The sequence below is a fragment of the Carassius auratus genome, chromosome 46 (genome assembly GCF_003368295.1).
Source record: "Carassius auratus strain Wakin chromosome 46, ASM336829v1, whole genome shotgun sequence".
NCBI lineage: Eukaryota > Metazoa > Chordata > Actinopteri > Cypriniformes > Cyprinidae > Carassius > Carassius auratus.
The window spans coordinates 3534252-3555450 of record NC_039288.1 but is presented as its reverse complement, the minus strand read 5'-3'; positions in this window follow the sequence as shown (position 1 = coordinate 3555450).

The window sequence follows — 21199 nt, the reverse complement described above, 5'->3', positions numbered from 1 at the left end:
GTCTCAACTTGGGACATACTGGACCATGCGCTGATTGAGGATTTTCATTGCTGTCAGTCTCATTCCTCCAGCGGTCTGCCAGGTAGCGTCCCTGGAGGGAGGAGTACTGTCGGGTCGCAGGTTTGATCTGTTACTCTTTCTACACGTTTTTTTGTTGCTTTTTTGTGTGTCGGCTGCAGCTGGTTGTCATGCACGCGCTCATGGCTGATTCTAATTCTTTAATTGAACTTTTTCCTTTTTCTAATGCTCATTTTTGTTTTCTCATTGCTATTGTGTTTTGTCCTTCTGACTTAACGTTTTCCCGGTTAGTTGTTATGTGTTGTTTTATCTCTGTTTGACCAGTTATCCATTCTGATGACTGATTTCTCTGCAAATGCTGGTCAGTGGCTTATGAACTTTTTGCTCATTTGTTCCCATGTGTGAGAGCTTCTTTATTCTGTGTGGAGAAGCTGTTGACCTGGAACTTTATTGTGTCTGCTCTGGAGGAATGTCCTCTGTGAGAACTGGATTTTAGTCTGGATTTCTACACTTGCCTATCGGTGAGTAAAACGCTCAGATATATTTTTAAAATTGAATGCCGCTACTTTAAATATTTGACATACTATTGAATATCCAGCATTTAGTTGATCCTGATAATGTGCTCGATGTCACAAGTTGTAAACTCAATGGCATTCTTTTTTCGTGAGGTGGTTTAGTGCCACAGAATTTGTGTTTACAGACGGAACGTTAAAGAACGCAGCACACACGTCTCCCGGAAATCCCGTATAATTCAACCAATCCGAAGATGACTTCGACACTCCTGTAGTGTTTCCACTTTTTAGCCAACTGTCCATGGATGTGATGTCTGAGGCTGAGACTAGTTGTTATGAGTAGGCCACTATTATGTACCCTAGATTGAAGGGAAAGCTGAAAGATGAGGATGTCTGGGAAAAGCTGAAGCAGGCAGCAGTGAAAGAAGTAAGAAACCATCAGAATGCAAGTTCTTTGAGAATGGGTTCATTGTTTATTAAAAGGTGAATTTCCAACATTACTCCAGTCTTCAGTGTCACATGATCCTTCAGAAATCATTTTAATATGCTGATTTGCTGCTTAAGAAACATTTCTGATTATTATCAGTGTTAAAAACAGTTGTGCTGCCAAACATTTTTGTGTACACTTCGGGTGAAAAAATAAATTAAATAAATAAATAAATAAATATATATATATATATATATATATATATATATATATATATATATATATATATATATATATATATATATATATATATTAATAGCAAGGATGCATTATATCTATAAAAAATTATAGTAACTACTTTTATAATGTAAAAAAAAAAGATTTTTACTTTTGCAAATATATATTTTTTTATTAACATTTCGATCTTTCCAGATTCCAGATTTTCCAGTCCAGATTTTTTTTTGCTAAATATTACACAAGCTAGAGCATTAGCATGTATCTTAGCAAGATGCTAATAAAAAAACTCATTCTGTTGAATGCAATTGAGTGAGTGAGTGAGTGAGTGACTTGACATAGTGGTATGGTATGGTGTATGGTGACCCATACTCAGAATTCGTGCTCTGCTTTTAACCCATCCAAAGTGCACACACATACAGCAGTGAACACACACACACACAGTAAACACACACCCGGAGCAGTGAGGCTAACTTCCTGCTACCCAGATTGCTGCAGAATCAAGTTGAAATTAACACCATAGGCAGTAAATCTCTGACAACTTTTATTTATTTTCACACAAAGACCTGAATAAAAAAATAAATTACATAATATATATATATATATATATATATATATATATATATATATATATATATATATATATATATATATATATATATATATATATAGTATGAAGTGAGTGGACACACTTCATGCTATGGGCTGACAGAATTGCCCTGAACCTCTTGCAACTTTTTTTTAAGTACCTTAGACCAAGAAAAACATCCGTGAGATGGAGACAGAAACTAACAAATTTGACTTTGCATTGATCATGTATAGTTATTAACTCTTGAGACAAAAGGCATTTTGTATGAAAGACACTGGGAAATGGCACACCCTCTAAAGTGAGCAAAATATCTCATAACTACAAGGATCTGTATTATCTTTTTGTCTACTTTTGTAAGAATGAGACCATTATACCATTTCAAATTATACGACTATATATGACTGTTGGTTCACTTGCACTGGCACTGCGTAAGGGTAAGATGAAGAGGAAGGGGAAGGGGAAGGAAGGGAATTAAAAGGAACTGATGCATAGGTGAGAGAGGCGTTTTCCCGCATTTTCCCGTCAGTGGGATGTGGAGACAGATGTCTGTATGGTAATGCACTGTGTGCGTAATGTCCGTCTCAGAAGATAAAAGTGTCTGAGGTTCTGTAATTCTTATACTGTGTTCCTTTTACCTCAGCTGTTGGAACTAAGAATGACGTCACACGCAAGCGGACCGTGTGCCAACAGTTAGAAATAAAAAACCATAAAAAGTATTTTGCACAGATAATGCTAGAGGTTGGATAGTAATGTGCACTACTGAGTTGAAACAATCTGCGCTCCTGTACAAATCATGAGGAAATAAAATTAGACAAAACAGCGTATAATGAAGTTAAAATAGCATGGTTGTATCTTTATACCACTTTTGCATTTGTTAACACTATTGGGTAGGTTTAAGGTTGGATTTGCTGTAGGGTATGTTATTTTCCAACATGATAGAGCATTATCCTTTTATTGTCACCACGCGGACATTTGATTTCTGAACCGCCACATCTGTGTCACAGTCATGGGCTTCTGTTCCTTTTGTGTTATCCCTATTTGGTCATGTTCCATTCCTCGTTTCATTAATTGATTAATCCCCAACTGTTTCCTTTCCTCTCATTACTTTCCTTGAGTTTAAAAACCCTGTCTTTTCAGTTCCTTTTTGTCTGCTATTAATGTGACGTTCGTTTATTTGGATTTGTGTTTGGATGTGCCCTTTTTCTCCCGTGATCATTAAAAGAACTTGTTATATATATCTTCTTCGCCATGAGCTTCATTTACACTCCAGCACTTATTACAATCTGACTGGGCCAAGGTATTGAATGAGCATTTTAGCACCATTTACTGGACATTTTACTTTGAAACTGCAGCAAAACATGAGGTAAGGTGTTGTAGAAACGTCACCACAGACGTGTTTTCAATAAGCTTGGATTGTCTTCCTGTGCACTTTGCATGAGATACACTGTTCATACTGCTGCCTATGTGAAATGTTCCAAATTGTTCACATTTCACTTAGAATGCAGTTTTTAGATGACAGCTGCCTATGTAGGAAGAAAACAGTGCAGCTCACTAGGTTTTGAAACAGAGCTTATAACTAATTCATTGGCATTTTAGAAAGAGGTGACACAAGTTCAGCAGAACCGACTACAGCACAGAGGGGAAAAAAAGACATCTGTCATATCCCTGAGGGTGAGTGTGTTTTCGATCACAGCATTAAAACAAGTATATTGTCTAAAAATAAACCATGTGGGAGTGCTCCTGCACTGACGGTTTGCAGTCAGATTACGATTTTTTTTTTTTTTTTTTGTGTTACAGTAACCTCTCACCACAGGTGGAGTCCATTGTGACACTTTCCATCACTTTTGCCAAATTGAAGCTTTATTACATTATAAAGTTGACTGCACACTGTAGTCGATGGCTGTCTGTCACTTGCCATTTTGCCAGATATAATATTGACATTTTACAAATGAGATTGGGTGTCATTTGATTAGATCCAAAGCGAATGTTTGATGCCCTTGGCTTCTGGGATTCAGCTGCCATTGACTAGTATGGACCTCAAAGCACCGCAGAAAAGACATTTGCCTGTTGGAAAAGGTGTGATGACATGAGGGAAAGAGGCTGCTTAGGCTTGGTGTATAGACACTGCAAGTCATAGCATAGCATGTAGAAACATGAATATCATAAAGAAATTAACTAGCTAGTCATGACTGTTTCCCGAAACTGCAATGAGATGTTGCACCTCTGTAATTTTAACCATGCTGGTTCAGTAATATCAAACTGTCATTGTTGACGTCATGCACAGTATGTGGAGTAATAACTTTTTCAAATTATTTTGAAGATCATGTCCATTTAAGATCACAATTATTGACAGATTATCATCATTCATTTGCACAACCTTACAATCCAACCATATGAGTTTGAAAATGTTCACTAGAACTATGGTTTCAAGGAAATGGCGAATTGTTGAAAAATGTTAGTAATAATGGGACAAATTTATTCAAAAATATATTAAAAAGTTAATGCCACACATAAAATCAATACACATACATATGTATAACAATTCTACATTAAGCATGTTTGTGTGAGAGAAAGTGTGTAATTTTGGTACTATATGTATCTATGTAGAGTATGTGACATGACATACAGCCAAGTATAGTGAATTCCGATACTCGGAATTCGTGCTTTGTATTTAACCCATCCAAAGTGCACTAACACAGGAGTGAACACACACACACACTCTGTAAACACACACCCGGAGCAGTGGGCAGCCATTTATGCTGCGGCACCCAAGGAGCAGTTGGGGGTTCAGTGCCTTGCTGAAGGGCACCTCAGTCTTGGTATTGAGGGTGGAGAAAGCACTGTATTCCTACAATTCCTGCCAGCCTGAGACTCAAACTCAAAACCTTTAGATTACGAATCAGAATCTCTAACCATAAGGTCATGACTGTATGTTGGGTGATACAACTGTCCTGATATGGGATAATAATAATAATAATTTGTTACATTTATATACTAATATATACTCAAAGCACTTTGCATAGTAAGGGGGGATCTCTTCATCCGCCACCAGTGTGCAGCATCCACCTGGATGATGCGACAGCAGCCAAAGTGCGCCAGAATGCACACCACACACCAATTCCGAGTATGTGTCACCATGCTTGGCCCCGTGTCACTTCAATTCACTTCATAGCATTAAAAAAAAAAAGAAAAAATCATTAAAATCTCTGAAATATTAAAGATAAATATTATATAATATTAAATATATTAAAGTCATTTTGTCTAATAATTATTGCTGTTGTTATATAAGGTAATAATTTTAAGAAAAATTTAAGGGGAAAATCTTGATCAAATATTCCAATGAGAGTTGACATATAATTGCAAAGTTAATAATAATCCACCCCCCCCCCCCCCAAAAAAAAAGTCAGCCAACCAATATACAGAAACATAAAAAATGGATCAGTAAGTAAATAAAGCAATACATTATTAATTAATATTCAATCACTATATAAAACTATAAAAAATCTGAATTTAGGATGAAAAAGGTTGAATTTTGTGATCAAAAATGTCATGAAGTGCGACTTTTTTCATTAAATTATTGCATTTTGCATACAATAAGTGATTAGGTGCTTCATTGCATACAGTAACTATTATTTCTTGTGTTGATCTTAGATCTCTAGATAATGCATTTAAATAGGATATTCCACTTGAGATAAATTACTATCCTGTATATAGGTGGACTGTGAATTGTTCTTCTAGGTGTAATATTCGAGTGCATTTATCATTATACATAATGATGTGGTCTTACATAGGTTTTTAACTGGGAGACCTTTGAACTCGTTCAGGACCATGGTTCATTAGACACCGTGAGTGAGATGGCCATGAGACAACACACTCTGACATCAATGCTCACACACAAATAATACGTTTTTTTTTTTTTTTTTTTTTTAGTTAATGGTGTAGCCATACAGCTGTACTTATGGAGAAGTAAGAGCATGTAGTCAAGAATTTTAGACACTATAGTGGACCTGCCTTTTCAGATGAGTGATAGCGGAGGCTTGTTACACATCGAGATCCACCAGAGGTTCAGAACATTGAGAAAAAGAAAAAAAAATGAGGCAGTTCTTTTTTTAGAAACCTTTAAATCAGAGATTGCGTTCCGATTCTGACAGACCACAGGGATAGGTGTTTTTGAATGGGACCTGGTTGTCCGGGAGACTGCTGCTGGCACAGTGGTGACTCACCGATTTGATGTGAGAGTCCGAATCACATCCGCCTGCCAGGTGTGCGCCATGTTTTGGCACGGGTTACTGTGACTGTCAACACCTGATGCAGTGAGGCACAAAGGAAGAGCAACTTGGGTAAAATATGATGTGTGCATTGTATAAAATTGATTAATTAAATAATCCTGAAAAAGTAACTGAAGCAAAAATACAATTTTGAAAAATGTAGGTAACACGCAGCTTAAATGATGAATCTTACCTTTGTAATTTATGACACTTTTTTTTTTTTTTTTTTTTTTTTACTGGTTAGTTTATTCAATTAATACATTAACATGTGCAAATACAATGCATACATAACATAGAATTGTCCCTTGATGAATTATGTCACAAAGTTTTGTGGACTTTGATATTAGGTGGAATTTAGTGATGTTGCCCTAAAAAAGACATTTATCGTAATTTTTTTCTGAAAATGATTATTCAGCAACTTAAATGGAGTATATTGACCATGCCCTCTTCCTTAGTGCCTTACCTTACAAAGTAGGAAAAACCATCATGGCTGCCATGTCAGAGTCTCCTTATATCATGACCACCATGCAAGAGCCTTATCACATCATAGTCGCCACGTCAGAGTCTCCTTATTCCATCCCTGCGGCCATCTTATCTTCCCTGGTACAGGCAGGCCCATGGTCTATGGTCTTGTCCACTGCTCTACAGTTTATGCCAGGACCACTTTTATTTCATTGTCCAGGTTCATCATCATATAATAGAAAAATATATGCACACTTTTATTGTCCCTCTATTCAAAGCATAAAAAAACAACAACAATGTTTCAGTTCAAATAACTTTGTCAGGCAAATACCAGGTTCACCATCATGCCAAAATGCAAGCCCATTTCCACTTCATGGGCCTGGGCATCCTCTTATCCTCCTCCACACTGCAACACTCCTGGATAATTTTTTTTTATTATTATTTTTTTTTTTGGTTTTAATTTGGTGCATTGTTTGGGTGTTGGGAGTCACCTATTAGAGAAGGGGGGTGGGGGGTGGGGGTGTCATGTCTGTTTTAGGTTTTGTCCATGTATAAAATTCACCATATAAACTTCTTCATGTTTTCATGTCTTTTTTCTGATGTTTGACATAGTCATGTTTACTGTTTTGTCAGTTGCTTCCTCTGCTTCATTTTTTTCTGATTGGTTCATTGTCTTTAATACTTCTTTGTGTTTTATTTAGTTTGCATCTGATCTGTGAAATAAACTGAACACGGTTTCTCAACTTCAACTTGCCATCTGTAGATAAAATGTTAAAATGTTATCACATTTCCCTTCACTTGATGGTTACACCACATGACAGTTTTACATATAACTGAAAATTTGTTGAAAATGAATAACCATTTCTAAGAACTTTACACGTTTTTTAAAAAAAAAAAAAAATATATATATATATATATATATATATATATATATATATCCTGTTTAAATATTTTCCTTTTATATTGTAGTCACATATATCACTGTCTCTTTGAATAAACAGGTAAATTAAACGTTATCCTTAATTTTTACATTGTATGATGGGATATTTGGATGTTGAGACAGAAAATAGGTTGGCTTAGCTGTAATTATTAGCATACAATCAACTCACATATGTGAGATGGAGGGAGCAGGTGAAATGGGGTGAGATAGAGAAAGGGAGTCTATAATTTGAGGAGGGAAAGAGGATGACAGCAGGTGTGAGGAGAATGAGAAACCTGAGGCATGGTTTCATGAGTTTACCACTGTGGCTCCCACCAAATGTGTCTGTAGCCTGTTTGCAGGGTGTGTTTGCATGTGTGAGTCTGTTTGTCAGTTAAGGGGGTATTATGTAAGATTCGACACCAGTGCAGGGCACTCTATGAAGTGACTAATGCAGCCTAGAGGGATGACAAAATATGAAAAAAACAAATCAAAATGCAAACATGCAGAAGCACAACAGCCCATGGTGAGGAAGTGACATCATAGAGCCTCTTTCAAAGGCCATGGTCATTGCTGCTGTCCCCTATATTTCCCTTAATTCCTTGTACCTGTTGGTTTTTTTTTTTATTATCAGTAATTATTTTTTTTTATGTTTTATGCTTAAAGAAATAGTTAACCTAAAAACTAAGCATTATTTTAAGTATGATAATGAGAAATAAAATTATGCACTTATTTTATGTGATGATTTATGTACTGAAAACAGCTGTTGCTTCACGGTTTGTGATTTTGTACATAAGTTGTACATATGTTGCACCAAAACTGTAGTAAGAGATGATAGGGTTTATAATATTTCATAATTTCTCTGAAGGAAAAAATGTATATATATATATATATATATATATATATATATATATATATATATATATATATATATATATATATATATATATAATAAAAATGAAACTATGTTAATAAATTATTATTAAGTTATTAAATAACTCGTCCTGTCATCAGGCACTGTGGGGCCAAATAAAATAGTGTGACCTCATCTTCTCCCTTTGAATAAAAGATGATATTTAATTCATGAAGTGGGATGGAGGAGGTGGCTCTGCTTCCCTTGACATTCAGAAATTCTTCAGAGGAGACTGAGTTTTGGAGCTGTAAAGATTAAAAATTATAGTGGATGTTTAATAGCGTACTGATTCCCAGTGAAAAACATGCTGCAGTGAGGTTTTGTAAAACCAGGGAGTATTCCTACTGAGTCAATAACAGGAGTAGGAATAACAAGGAATTTGGTTTTGGTTATGATTCCAGTTCCACTGTTCTTCATTTTTGATAATTTGTTTATATACATAACTTCAAAAGTTTTAGATCGGTTTTAGACCGATTAGATCAAATTTTTTGTTATGTTTTTAAAAGATTTTTAAAAGCTGCAGTTATTAAATAAAGATAGAAAGAAAGAAAGAAAGAAAGAAAGAAAGAAAGAAAGAAAGAAAGAAAGAAAGAGAGAAAGAAAGAAGAGAGAAAGAAAAAAAGAAAGAATTTTCAGCATCATTACTCAAGTCTTCAGTGTCATATAATCCTTCAGAAATCATTCTAAAATGCTGATTTGCTCCTCAAGAAGCATTTCTGATTACTAGCAATGTTTAAAACAATTTCTTTCAGGATTATTAGATGAATAGAAAGTTCAAAAGAAGAGCATATAGCTGAAATAGAAAGCTTGTGACATTATGAATTTCTTTACTGTCACTTTTAATTAATTAAATACATCCTTGCTGAATAAAAGTGATAATTTCTTCAGTTTCTTGTATGTGAAAAAAATGTATCACTTTAGATTAGGGAAATCTATGGTGCCTCTAAGGTGACATGGTCGGTTCACTTAATTTAGTCATGGCCACGACATTATAACTTGTGGTAACGTGATAATATGTCGTGGCTATGCGATCATTTTCTCGAGGTAACAACATCCTTATGTCGTGGCCTCGAGATGCTATGTTGAAGGAATAACATCCATTTCTCATGGCCACCACTTTTTCTGTTAAGGGAACAACATATCTTTCTCGTGGCCATGAGTTTATGTGAGACCATAGCAACCCATTAGGCTATTATTATTAGTGTTGCTATTATTATTGCTATTATTATTATTGCTATTATTATTATTATTATTATTATCCTATTTTTATTTTTCAAAAGATGTTGATCCAGGAACATGTCTCACTTGAATCAAGCAAAATCATGGTGACTGAGGATACACAATGCTAGAGCCTTAATGTAAACAGGTCACATGCTGCATTTGTCCGATTAATGACTCTGACACAGCAAAAATGCAAATCAGAATGTTAACCCAGGGGGTTACGGACCTACAGTGTGAAACATCAGCTCATGATTACCCAGGATATATAGTTAAAACTGGGTAAATTATGAGCAGTTCGAAATGCGAACCAAGGTAACCCAGGATTACGTTCAGCCATGAACCACAATGATCCAGGGTTAACTATTTCAAGTGTGGAAAGCCTTAGTATGTACATGCAGAAAGGACTGTGAAATAAAATATTAAGTGAAAAATCCTTAAATCAAATTCTTCATCGATCAGACTTAAAAATGCACTTTTTCCTAGCTTATCTTTTGTATCTTATTTTGTTTCTTCCTCCTGTTTTCACAATGGCCATTCGAGGTTCTGGCAACACATGACACATTATGCTGTGACTGATTGTATTCATGATCCTTTGAATGCATCCACCCACATTGTCTTCAGACCAGCAATTATTTATAATTGCGATCCCTCTTGAATCAGATCATATCATTGTATGCACTTTGATTTCTTATTTAAATCATAAATATCATGCATATGCCTAATGCGCGCTGGTGTTTTTTTTTTTTTTTTTTTTTACAAAGCATGAATAACTGAATATCATAGACATTCTAGGAGCAAACAACAACGTTCTCTTTGGTACAGCAATGAATAAAGAGTTAAAGATATAATCAAAAGTTAAAGATATAATCTAATACATCACTTAAGTCTTTCAGCATATAGGCATATTAATTGAGATTAATATACACCAGTGGTTCCCAACCACTTTCCTGGAGGCCCTCCAACACTGTATGTTTTCCATGGCACCTTAATCAAACACGCCTGATTCAGATCATCAGCTATTTATTAGATACTCCAAGACCTGATATGGGAGTGTCGGAATGAAGGAGAGATGTAAAATGTACAGTGCGGGGGGCCTCCAGGAACATGGCTGGGAACCACTGATATACACTAGATTCCTGTACTAGAAAGATCTGCTGCCTAAATGTCCACAGCAGTATATCACCCAATAGCTAATCAAAATGTTTTATGAAATACAGCATGGATTGAAATTAAAAGTAACAGCATATTTTCCATACACCTTGAATACATGTCAGTGTACACATCTTATCAGTTATAAGTTTAAAAAGTGTCTGTTGAAAGGTCAGCTTACCTCAGTGCTCTATAGATCAGATTTTTTGTTTTTATTTTCTATACTCTATACCTGTCACGTGTATGTTCCTGTTTGTCCTTATTTGGAATGGTTTGGAATTATTATTGGAATTATTAGTTAATCACCTTCATTCCGTTCACCTGTGTAGATTGATCACCTCGTTTGCTCCTTTGTTTCCCTGTAAGCCTTTAGTTTCTGTATGTTCTTCATCCTGGATTAATGTTGATTTAATGGTACACGTGTATTGATGCGATTTAGCTATCATGTTATTTGTTTTGAAGTGGAATTAAAGTCTTTAAGGATACTTTGGATTACGTGATCTCATATTTCAATTCTCATGTTATTTTCTTGGTTCCTCTTGAAAAAAGCCCCCGCTCCTTCTCTTGTTTTGTTTTTTCCTGTTTCTTTTTTTCTTTGAAAGGTAACAGAACAATCTCTCCGAGGCTCGCAAGGCTGGTTGGAGAGATAATTTGTGGTTTTAGAGCATTGTCAATCACAGGACCAGGAAACTGTCAGCACGTTGTGGAATGGATTCTCTTATCTAAGGAGGCAACTGGTATGAATGTCATTTTAGTTTGTTATCTGGCAATGTAATCTTATGGCTGACACCTGAAGGTAAACTCTTCAATTATTATGAATTCAGATAACCTGACATTTTAAGTCAGTTGTTTTAAACGAGAGCCTTGCACATGTAAATGATAAATGTGCAATTAATTAATGTAGTCGCAAACTGACTGATTAACTGATTGTAATATGACACAAGATACAGTGTATATAATACTACTGTAAGACATGATTGCACATTAGAAATGCATGCATAATCCCAGTTTGCTAACCTTACGTAGAAATTCTGTTGATTTATTTTGGGAAAAATTAGAATGAAATCAACATATTTTCTACTTGTTTTTAAAATTCCAAATAAGTAAAAATCTGTATGTAAATGTAAACATTTATTTGGCTAACTTAAATGCACAGCACCTCAAGTTAGTTTACAAAATAGCCAATTGCCACATTTTGCAACCTTTTTATTATATATATGTATATATATATATATATATATATATATATGTATGTGTAAGCTGCAGCTACTATGAACCAACCAACTCCTCCTAACACCTCTGGTCCAAGACAAGCCCATTATTAATTTTACCTAAAAAAATAAAATAAAATAAAGAATCAAAATAAAATCAAATTCTTAAAAAAAAAAAACGCACACACACAACACAAAGTACAGATAAGAATACCATTAAAGTACCGGACCGTTAAGCAGTATCGGTAAGAGTAGTAATACCGTTAAAACCTTAACGATACCCATCCCTAATGTTTACTACAACTGGGCATTGAGTATACAATGTAATACAATGTAATTTGGATAAAGCCAAAGCAGATATGGATGAAGAAGTGCAAGAGTTTGCCTCTGAAATACAACAGACATCTTTGGAGTTTTAAAGCCAATAAATAACTTTTGAGATATTTGCAGCCCAATAATAATATCTGAAATTGGGAAGTGCTAATCCATCTTGAGTTTTTTGTCTTTGGAAAAATTCCTTCCACATCCTTGGTTTTTCCTGCCTCATATAAATAATTAAATCAGTCTGTCTAAATTCTGAAAAAAGGATTAGAAAGATTGGGATACATTGAAACAAGTACAAGAACCTTCATTAGGAAAACAGTGGGTCAATAATACAAAATGACAGTTAAAGGCAGTTCATCATTGAACTCAGTGATGTCATCATTTTCAGCTCAGTTCAGTTTTAACAGTATCTGTGCAATCATTTGCAGTCAAGTCAATGATATCACTGTAAATGAAGTGTCCCCAACTAAGCAAGCCAAAGGCTACAGCAGCAAGGAACCAAAACTCCATCTGTAACAGAATGGAGAGAAAACCCTTGGAGAAACCAGGCTCAGTCAGGGGACCAGTTTTCCTCTGGCCAGACAAAACCAGCAGTTCAAATTTAACATTACTTATTATTGCATTCTGACTTAACAAGTAAAGCATGAAGAGTAACGGCCCTAGAACTGAGCCTTGTGGTACTCCATACTGCACTTATGATCTATATGGAGGTTATATAAGTATGATTTAAAGGGGGGGTGAAATGCTATTTCATGCATACTGAGTTTTTTACACTGTTAAAGAGTTGGATTCCCATGCTAAACATGGACAAAGTTTCACAAATTAAGTTGTACGTTTGAAGGAGTATTTTTGTTCCAAAAAAACCTCTTCCGGTTTGTCACAAGTTTCAGAAAGTTTTTTTTGAGTATGGCTCTGTGTGATGTTAGATGGAGCGGAATTTCCTTATATGGGTCCTAAGGCACTTCTGCCGGAAGAGCGCGCGCTCCCGTATAGCGAAAGCATCGCGAAAAGTCACAAAAGAAGTGTGTTTTTGGTTGCTAGGGCAAGACAACCCTGCACAGATTACCAAAAGAGAAATAGCATTAAAGGACCAGTGGATGGAGTTTATTTTTACAGAGCATCAACGGAGTTGTGCAAGTGTTTTTGTTTGTTCCCTGCATTTCGAAGATGCTTGTTTTACAAACAAGGCCCAGTTTGACAAAGGATTTGAACATCGTTTATTTCTAAAGGATAATGCAGTCGCAACGAAAAAGGGTCACGATCGTGTGTTGGAACCAAATGCGGTGAGTAAAACTGCTTCAAATATCTCTGTGTTGTGAACTTAGCTATCGGCGCGTGAGCACATGAAGTAAACAACATCGATGTTGTCATCAAACGGCACTTTCCACATGTACAGCTTAAAAAAAAAAAAAAAAAAAAGACGACATAAAGTGGAACTTAGTCATTTTCCAAAACCGCTAAGCAAATATATACAGTTTTAGTACATACCACATAGAGACGCATTTGCTGATGCTGCTCTTGTTAAATTTCAGCCTCTGGATCTGTGTCACAGCTTCCACATGCTCTCAACGCGAAAGCCTACTGGCGCTCGTGATTCTTTAGCTCCGCCCACACGTCACGCCTCTAGGCGCTCATGTTTTTACGGGAAAAATCGGTACAGACTAACTTTCTCTTATAAATATAATAAAAATAAAGACTTTTTGGAGTTATGAAGGGTGCAGTACTACTCTATAGGTACTCAAGATTAACAGGATATTGAGTCAAAATGAGCATTTCACCCCCCCTTTAAACCATGCTAATGCACTTCCATTAATGCCATCAAAGTTGTCTAGTCTACGCAAAAGAATGTTGTGGTCAATAGTGTTGAATGCAGCACTACGATCCAATAAAACTAATAGAGAGATACAACCAAGATCAGATAATAAGAGCAGGTCATTTGTAGCTCCTAAGGAGAGCAGTCTCAGTACTATGATACGGTCTAAATCCAGACTGGAAATCCTCACGGATAGCATTTTTCTCTAAGAAGGAATATCAGTCATAAAGTATGACAAGAACCATCAGCCTTTACACAACACACCCTATGATAAAATTGATTTGTGATATGCACAGGGTTATATGGAGAAATGTCTCTGTCATCAGAACTGAGCAAAGTCATCACAACAGTGATGCCTTTCAATGCAGTATGAAATGTGTTGACTATATATTTTTTCATAGTATTACAAAACAGATACAAAGATATACAAAAAGATGACATGCAAATTAAACAAGTTTGACAGGGATTATGCTAATTAAAAAATATATATGATGAATTAGCATCAGTTTAGTTTTAACCAAGAACTTTCACAACATTTTGTCAGGTAAATCAATAAGGCAACAAAGCTGAGTTTTACGGATGGGCATTCTCCACAGCACACACACATTACAACTCATTTTTTGAAGTACTCCTGTGTAATTGGAAGAGAGTAAAATTTAGTAGGCAATAATTAAAATAAATAACTGGAGTGATGGATAGTGCTAATCAGCTGCTTACGCAGTCACACCAGTGGTTCAACCTCTCAAGACAAGGGGGAAGTGCTCGAAAGGTCATTTGTATGACAGAACCTCATTCAGTATTAAAATCCACTATTAAATGGTTCCATGGAGAAGTGCCCATTTTAAATCCTTGGCGATATGTTTTTAAGAATAGTGCCGACTACTTGAGCTGGGGATTACTCACTTGGAATTAGCCTCAGTAGGACAATTTGAGAAAATTCTGATAGAGGATTAAAGTAGGTGCTCCGGGTAAAAGTTTTGACTGAGATTAATATGGGCTATACCAGATAATCTCATCGGAGAAAAGGTGTCCGTCTGGATGAGATTTGGTGGGAGTGAGAGTAACAGCAAGAGCAAAAGGGGTTTAATTTCCCTTGGGATAAAATGGGCTTCTCTATGTCCATACCAGTGAAGATGAAGTAAAAAAAATGGACAGGAAGTTTCCCTTAAAAGACAGAGCAATTAATGCAAGGCTTCTTCTCTTTCTTCAACCACAATGTCAATGAGAGGCCAAGTGTAAAGACTATAATTTATTTCATTTATCACAATTAACCAGCCAACATGTCAAAATAAATAAATAAATAAATTGTATTAATGTATTAATTGTTTTAATGTAATGTCTGATTATTGTGTTATTTTACAAATGCATTTGCTATTGCTTGTTTCTGTTTCTCCGTTGCCTGTGTTTTTATTGGGATATTCCTTTCTAATTGACCTTTCAAAGTTATTTCTGTTGGCATAACCCAATGTAGTCTGGTTGTGTCAGTCATAATAAACTATTTTTCTTACCTAAATTATACAATATACTTAATTTAGGGTTACCTGCATTGCTTACAATGTCTCTTTTGAAGTAAATTCAGTGGTTATTAGAGGTAAGTTATTAAAGAGTTAGAGGACACCACTATTGCTAGTGCTTAATTCAGTAATTGCATTTCAGTCACCAATTTGGAGAATCCAATGTACAGAAAAAAAAGAAAGGCTATCACAGTTATGGAATTCCTCAACGAGAGGTTAAACCCGTAGGCATAATAATTTTGTGTGATATTGATGTCGTTCTTGTTGCTTGCACACAACATCTGCTCCTGAAATTAATCTACATGGATTTGTATCTTGCAAATTAATTGAAGAGACAACAGACGTGATGTAGAATGAGCTAAATCTGTTGTTTGTTTGGTGGAATTAGATTGGTGATTTCCATACTTTTAGGGGTAGGGTTGGTGAAGGGCGATAGAATGTACAATTTCTACAGTATAAAAACCATTACGCCTATGGGATGTCCCCACTTTTCACAAAAACAAACGTGTTTGTGTGTGTGTGTTTGTCTGTGTGTGTTTGTCTGTGTGTTTAACATCTTGTGATGAAATTCATGTAGAGAGTGACTTGAGTTTTTTGAAAGTATCAAGCCATTTTTCACTATAAACACTGTATATTATAGTACTTACTCACAGAAAATAATATAGTGACAATTTTCACTTTCTTGCAAGGAATGTAGTGGGCAGTTTTTTTCAGTGATTTGTATTACATTCTAAACGTATTTGTTTGCTGTTGTCAAGGTACATCAGTTTCTCAGTTGATGTTACCCATGTTTAATGTTTCCTTGTGAATTCAGCTCTTGAGAAGGGGAGAAAATGACATTTCATTTCTGCATTCATGCCATCTTTTATAAGAATCTCCAAAAGCCATGAAGACTGTCACCTTTCATTTGCTCGGGCACAGAGGCGAAGTCTGCTTTCAGAGAAGTAGAGCTGAAACAAGTCAACATAAGGAAAAACCTTTAGGGCCAACAGCACTCAAGAATATCTGCACATACAACAATTCTCGCATTTGGAGAGCAGCTCTGAATGCATCGGGAGGGCAAGTCAGTTTATCTTATCACCAATTCCAGCCTAGACTGTGCCTGCCATGATTCATTTTGCCACGTTTAATCAAAGTCTTTCTTTCTGTATCTGTTGGAGAACTCCCAAGGTTCTTATGTAATGTAGCCTAGTCTAAATTTGTTGTGCATCTCTGTGCCTCAACGCTTCATTAGATGCTACAGTCATGTGATTCAGAAATGGTTTGCTGACGCTTGTTTGTGTTGGCCCAGATTTTAATTATTATTTTTTTTTTTTAATTTTACAATTAAGTTCCCTTTATAAAGGGTTTTTAATGTGTGTATAAATTGACTAATAACTCATTTACAAATGCATTAAAAATCATTGATAAGCAACATAAATGCATGATAAAAATGGGTAATTTTAATGCAATACATGCAAATAGCTAGCCTTTTTTTTAATTCACATGCTATTAATGCATAATACATATATATTTGCTATAATTTATCCTTCAGTTATGAATACCTTTATAAACCCTTTATAAAGGGAACCTTAAAGGTGGGGTGAAATGCTCATTTTCACTCAATATCCTGTTAATCTTGAGTACCTATAGAGTAGTACTGCATCCTTCATAACTCCAAAAAGTCTTTAGTTTTATTATATTCACAAGAGAAAGATAGTCTGTACCGATTTTTCCCAGAAAAACACGACCGGCTGGAGGCGTGACTTGTGGGTGGAGCTAAAGAATCACGAGCGCGAGTAAGCTTTTGCGTTGAGAGCGTTTGGAAGCTGTGACATTACCGTGAGGAAAAAAACATCATCCCAAACAAACCATGGCTAACAGTCAGCGTATATTTATGATCCCGAGGCTGAAATTTAACAAGAGCAGCATCAGCAACGACGTCTCTATATGGTATGTACTGAAACTGTATATATTTGCTTAGCGGTTTTGGAAAATGACTAATTTCCACTTTGTCGTCTTTTTTTTTTTTTTTTTAAGCTGTACATGTGGAAAGTGCAGTTTGATGACAACATCGCATGTTGTTTACTTGATGTGCATACGCGCCGATAGCTAAGTTAACAACACAGAAATATTTGAAGCAGTTTTACTCACCGCATGCGGGTTCCAACACACAATCGTGACCCTTTTTCGTTGGGACTGCATTATCCTTAAGAAATAAACGTTGTGCAAATCCGGTGTCAAACTGGGCCTTGTTTGTAAAACAAGCATCTTCGAAATGCAGGGAACAAACAAAAACACTTGCACAACTCCGTCGATGCTCTGTAAAAAATAAACTCCATCCACTGGTCCCTTAATGCTGTTTCTCTTTTGGTAATCTGTGCAGGGTTGTCTTGCCCTAGCAACCAAAAACACACATCTTTTGTGACATTTCGCGACGCTCTCGCTCTGATCAGTGAATGTCTGTGCTCAGCCTCTCAGTGCTCTGCTATACGGGAGCGCGCGCTCTTCCGGCAGAAGTGCCCTCAGGACCCATATAAGGAAATTCCGCCGCATCTAATGTCACACAGAGCCATACTCGAAAAGAACTTTCCGAAACTTGTGACAAACCATTTGTCCATGTTTAGCATGGGAATCCAACTCTTTAACAGTGTAAAAAACTCAGTATGCATGAAATAGCATTTCACCCCCCCCCCCCCCCCCCCTTTAATGTAATGTTTTCTTTTTTTTTTTATGATAGTTCAGCTAGAAATGTTAACTGTAATTTACTGCACATAATTGTGTGGCATATAGTAGGGCATTATGTTTTGGGCGGGTTGCCTCATTGAATCAAGAAATGTCGTTATTAAAAGTAGTTCTCAAGCAAGCTCTGCGATTAGCTGCTTCAGAGCATGTATGAAATTACTACATCAAGGAACCGTCTTAAAGGTGAGCAGCACTTCAAACCCCTGCTGTATTTTACATAAAACATTATATATATATATATATATATATATATGCATACATATATACAGAGAATTACAGTTATGTATGGCTTTATATTATCCAACCACACACAAGACCAGAAACCCAACCGTGGCCATTAACAATTAGATTTTTTAAACTTTAATTAGGGCCTTGGAATATTCATGAGGCATACTTTTTGTCTCGTGCCATATCAATCAAATTTTCCGAAACCCAACAGTCGATACAAGATCAGGAATATATACCATTTACCTGTGTGTGTGTGTGTGTGTGTGTGTGTGTGTGTATATATATATATATATATATATATATATATATATATATATATATATATATGTGTGTGTGTGTGTGTGTGTGTGTGTGTGTGTGTGATTTTTACATTAACAATCATGAACCGCAACAATTTCTTACCTCTAAAGGATGCATACAAATTAGCACCTAAATAGTACATATTTGATTTATTATAATTTTTATTATTTCTTTTGTGCCTGCCAAAATGTATCCATTGGATCTGACATGGCATTATTAGCATTACCATTGAAACAAAAATGTCTCGTGAACCAACCTGAGTAGGATCTACTGTCTGTCATTTTGTAATTATGTTAATTTCAGCTTGACATAGTAGTAGTGCTATAATATGTGACTAAGTACAGGTGCTTAATGTCATTGGGCTTCATGAATTCTGTAGTGATGTACAAAATAAATTATTCAAGACTTATTAATATGTCAGCTTTCATCACACGCGCTCTGTATACACTATCCTGTTCACTTGGCATAAGTCAATGTGATTTAGTGTTGCTGTCTTGTAGCATTCATCCTAAGAGGCCAGGCTCCTGTACACTCCCTTTGACATCTAACACGTCTGTCTCTTCCACTGTAAACGCTTTCCCACTCTCCAGTCCAACCTTCCTCTCACCTTTGTCATTTCCAGACGAGTCCTAGTAGATTTCTTCAGCTCTTCTTTACCCTCTTGCAGTTCAGGCATAAGCAACTTCCACCAGTGAGGTCTAGCCATGTTGCATAATCTTGTCAAATTTCAAGCCTGCAACCCTGCATTTGCTCCAGTCACTCCATATAAGAAATCAATCTGTGAACACATGGAAATGGGAATTGATGACTGAGGAAAGAAGGAACGATGTCTTGGTGATGGTACTGAGTAAACAGTTAAGAGTGTACATTTGTTTAATTATTCTGGATTACACCTTCAAACATAAAAAAAAAACACTGAAGTGAACAAAATTCTTAAGTAGAAAGTCTGAAATTTTATTTTCTTGCAAAACATATTGCAATAATCCTTTATTTACAATTATGAAAAATCAATTTTTACAGTTTGCTTGCATACTATTCTTTTTTTTTTCTGTGTGCACTGACCTAGATGAATTTAACTTTGCTAAACATGCAGTATACAACAGAGCACACACCAAATGGCATACAGTATCCCACAAAGCAATGTGCTGGATTAACAAAGTAATATCAGTGATATCAATTTTCAAGACCTTTTTTTTAAACTCATTATTTGATTGCCAATAGTTAAGATACTGGATTAATTATATAAATATACTGTTTGAAATTGTTTAGCTGCATAATTCATATAGTTTCACAAAATATATTTATATAGAATTAGTATTCAGTATGCAGTGTTGTGCTTTATATAGTGTTCCATCTGAACATTGCCAACTTATAGATAGACTGTGTGTATTCTGAACTTGCACTGTGTCAGCAAAAATTGTCTAAAATCAAATTTTTAATCAGACAACAATGTTGGCAGTTATGTCAGCAAATGTTACTGTGGATGACAGTAATTTATTCCAGTGTGCATGGAGTTTAAAAGCAGAGGACAAATTAAATTGTAATGAATGGGTCTCTAGCAACAGCAAAATGTGTTTTTCATCTGCTGCCATGGAGCGTTCAATATAACATACTGAAGGTTTGATATTTCTCTTTTGATGCTGATGTCTTTTACTATCTGATTCCTTTTCTCTTCCTCAAGGAAACATGAAATAGTTAACATGCAGCTCAGCGGCACACATGAAGAGAGTCTGCGCGCAGCCGTCTCCAGGGACTCGCTGTAGGGAAGAACTAGTAGAGCAGAACTGTCCTGTAGCATCAACCACAGACGACTTTAAACAGTCCTCCATCTGGGGTCAGTAGGATCTTCCCACTCACATACAAACATCAAAGCCATTACTGCTTCCTGCACTGACTCGCCTCAGCTGGAGTGATTCACTCTCCTACCCTGTCGACCCTCACCAGCATATGGGCGACGAAAGACATGACAGGCTGTGTTAAGATTAGCCCACCAATGAACGAGATAATGCCTGACCCAAGAGCTCATGAGAGCGTGTGTGAAAGACCTAGATGATGTAATAAACGGGAGGATGAACATGCTTCGCATTTCCCAGCAGCCTTTGTGTGGCGTAAATGCCTGCCAGGGAGATGAAGTTAAAGATGTTAATACAGACAAAACAGTCAGGCTGAAAATTGAAGGAGAAATTTACTGAACAGTTTGACCGCTTTGCCTTATGATCACGTTAATATCCTCATATACACACTCAACATTAAATTTTATTTCTAATCAACAATCCTTCCTAACATATTGAAGAGGAAAGAAATATGTTGATCTGACAGCCAAGGGTCATTGAATAGTTAATGGATATTGTGTTATCATGTTAATTGTAAATG